The sequence below is a fragment of the Cynoglossus semilaevis genome, chromosome 14 (assembly GCF_000523025.1).
Source record: "Cynoglossus semilaevis isolate Cse_v1.0 chromosome 14, Cse_v1.0, whole genome shotgun sequence".
NCBI lineage: Eukaryota > Metazoa > Chordata > Actinopteri > Pleuronectiformes > Cynoglossidae > Cynoglossus > Cynoglossus semilaevis.
The window spans coordinates 1,721,050-1,724,614 of NC_024320.1; the positions used below are offsets into that span (position 1 = coordinate 1,721,050).

General features: G+C 47.9%; 2 protein-coding genes across 3 annotated transcripts in view; both read left to right on the forward strand.

The window, feature by feature from the left end:
• LOC103389085 (ephrin-A5-like) overlaps nt 1-3,565 on the forward strand; it is a 1,154,841-nt gene that overhangs the window by 987,777 nt on the left and 163,499 nt on the right. The window lies entirely within an intron of this gene.
• Nucleotides 2,322-3,565, forward strand: part of rnf208 (ring finger protein 208) — an 11,377-nt gene continuing 10,133 nt past the window's right edge. For both annotated transcript variants that reach the window (XM_025062770.1, XM_025062769.1), the window contains exon 1: nt 2,322-2,783. The gene's annotated coding sequence lies outside the window, so the exon portion shown is untranslated. The remainder of the gene's footprint in view (nt 2,784-3,565) is intronic.

Genomic DNA, 3,565 nt, shown 5'->3' on the forward strand with positions numbered 1-3,565 from the left:
GAAACCCGAGACCCCGTCTTTATTTCTTTGCTGCCCTCTGCTGGTTGTCCCTCGTACTGCGATTACATTTCGTTTCAAATCTCTCTCTCCAGCTGCCATATCTGTTTGTCATGTACGTACAACTGCACTCTCAGCTCGTTCCTTCATCCGTTTTATCACTGGGTTCTCATACCGATAAAACACAACCATGCAATTTCATGAGCACTTGTTTGTTGTTTCTTATTGCCTCTTCCTTCTTGTCTATCAATAATATTTATTGATTCCACAATTGAGAAATCTGCTGCTCCTTGTATGTTCCTCTGGGATTTGAACCCAGGACTCTCTGCTCTGGGCTTCCAAGGCAGGCCTTTTAAAGAAAAGCAATCAACAGTGCTCAATACAACAACTGTAATTTTAATCCTAACCCGATCATTACGTTTCTTAACTCTTCAATCACATCTTAATTTGACGACTGTCTTTTGATTTTGTTGTTTTTGTTTTTGTTTTACATTTCTGGCACAATTATTAGCAACACAACACATCCTGGAGAAGAGAAGAAACTGAAAGACCAACAAACTGTGCAACAATCTCAACCTAACAAGAATATATTAAAACATTAAACATTTTGCTTACAGGAAATAAAATAAGAAATAAAAGCTGAATAAAATAGATTAAAAATAGTGGACAGTAAGAAGTACATGTTAATATTCTCATTTATATTGTTATTTTTGTAAACATGTATTTTTTATGTATTAGGAAAGTGACACACCACTCCACTGTGTGGGGACGGTGCCATACTCAGAGCACCTCAGAGGAATCTTGGCAGCTGGTGGACTCAAACCTGAAGCCCAGCAAGGCCCAAGTCCGCTTCCTTAACCACTCAGCCACCACTGCCCCTACAGGACAACTTATCAAATAGCAGGGATGGCGTGATCAAATACTCAGATAGAAAAAACAACATCTATAGTCGACCGATCCGATACCTGAGCACAAATGCTCAACTTCACGTTGCGCGACAAACAAGGACGCTATTATCAGCAACGACAGCCCGCGACATGCTGGAGGAGAAAAGGTTGTATGGGTTTGACATCGGTATCGGCAGATATCGCAGTATCGGTATCGGACATGAAAAAGTTGTATTGAACCATCCCTGTGAAATGCAGCTGAAAATGGAGTATTCCAGGTAAAGTGCTGTTGTATTATTAACCACATGTTACTCTGGTCACTGGTCAAAGTGCTGAAAACATGAGTGAAAAGTGCAGAAACTAGAGTGGGGGGGCGCTTTTTCAGGAACTTACATTGCATCAGTGATGAAACGCACACATTCTGTGAACTCTTTCACAAGCGCTGAACTTTTGAGGACCCTGCAGACACACAGGAGAAAAGAAATGTTGATGGTTAGAACCATGAACATGTGATGATCTGTTACTGTATATATGGAGAAAAACAACACACCTTGCACATTTAGATCTAATATGAATGACTAACAAATGGATTTTCATGCAGCATCAGTGCCTGTGCAGATCTGCAGTGTCAGCATTAGGCGACTCTGTACCCACTGAGTGCATTCAGAGACAAATGACGGTGTCAGATTTAGCCGTAACGTCAACGACGACCAAATGCTAACAACGCCTCTCTGCTAAATTCCTCTCTGCCTTAGGGACGCGCTGGAAGGAAAGCCGTCGTCATTCCCTGACAGATGATGAATGTGGTCAGTGGTGAAAGTGATGGATCTGTTGTCTCGCGGCGCACACAGTCAGCATCCTGCCGGAAAATACATTTGGGCCCCAGATTTATGGGTTTTGTTTTCATTTCTGAGATGAGATGAGCCGCGCGGCCTCTATTTGATCTATTTGTTCCTGTTCTTCCTGTGTTAGTAGGTGTGTGTTTGTGTGCACGTGTCAGTGTATGTAGATTAGGTGAGGGTTGTGGTGGAGGTACGGGGAGCAGAGGATGGAGGGGGGGTGGGGCATAACACAGTTAACGCTCCTCATTGGCTGAAGCGTTTTCTCTGGCAACCAGAAACAGTAATCCTGCCTGCAGAGGTACTGCAGTGTGTGCTGCAGCGAGAGAGAGTGGGCGAGAGATGAAGACACAGAGTGTGTGTGAATGAGAGAGAGAGAGAGAGAGAGAGAGGGTAAGGGGAGGGGGTAAGAAGGCAAAGCGGAGCCACATGCATGAGGAGGGTGCCAGAAGCTCAAAGACAGGGAGGGAGAGTGTGTGCATGTGTGTGTGTGTCTGTGTATGCATGTATGTGTGAAAACAACGCGCATGTGTGGCTGTGAGGTGCACTGGTCGAAGCAGACAGAAGAGGAGAAAAAGGGAGCATTGAACCACGGTCGAAGCAAGAGGAGAAAAAGGGAGCATTGAACCACAGCTGAGTGTGTAGAGGACGAAGACGAACCAGGAGGAGGAGGAGGAGGAGATGTTTACCTGAAGACCAGGCAGGAGAGACAGGAGGAGAGTCTGACAAAACAGGGCTGTCACTGAGGGATGGACAAGGAGACAGCAGGAGGACACACTCATCCACAGGAGCTGAAGACTGAGAGGTGAAGGACAAAGGTACCAGGGAGAGGAGGAGAAAGAGGACGGAGACGCAGAGCTCCACACACGCAGCCTGAGAGAGTGACGCATCCACCTTGCAAACAGCTTCCTCCATCTTACGTCTCCTCCATCTTTTCAGCCATCGTTCTCCCCGCTGGTGTTCTACCTTTTCTTCGAAGCAAAAGACTGAGCTGCTCTGTTTCCTAGAGCAACATCCGTGAACACAAGGCTGGGAGAGGACCAGAAAAAGGAGCAGACAGGTGAGGGAGAGGAGAGGTGGTGGACATGTTTATCCATCTGTGTGTTCTGTATCTACGTGGTGACCATGTGTCCCACCGTGGGTGTCGTACCAGGGGTCGTCTTGTTATGTTGTTACACGGCTGTTGAATTAGGGTCATTGATTTGGCAGATGCACGGAGATGAATGGAGACAGATATGCTGACACACACCTGCAAACACACACACACACCTGGTTATTGGAACACAGAGTGATGATGCCGACTGACTTCATCAGGAGGCGGTGTCTCAGGGATGTTCAGGATCTGCAGAGGTTTTGACATTTGACAGTGGGGAGGAAACGCGGGGGTCGCGGGGACAGGGACAGGGACGGGAACGGCCTGTTCTGTAGTCGTCAGCAGCACCGAGGCATCTCCGTATTGGCCATACGTTGGCGCAGCAGTCAGAGCAGGGTACACCATGCTGGTATTGCATAACTGCTGCTCCTGAACGCACCCCTCCCACCAGCTCCCTGAAGATTCACCTCACATGTTTTTCTGCCCCCCTCCCTACTCACCTCCATCTCCCCTCCCCTCCATGACTCCTGCCACCTTAACAGCCACCTGGACCCAGCGCGGTGCTGAGACAGTGCAGCTCAGATGAGAAACATTTGTCCCGATCAGTCAAGTCACTCTGGTTATTGACAATCTGTGCTCTGGCTGCAGCACCGCCTCATCCATCTTTCATCAGATCTGTGTGTGTGTGTGTGTGTCAGGCTCAGTGCTGCTGCTGCTGCTGGTGCTGGCGCTGCCGGTGGCGGGGGGGG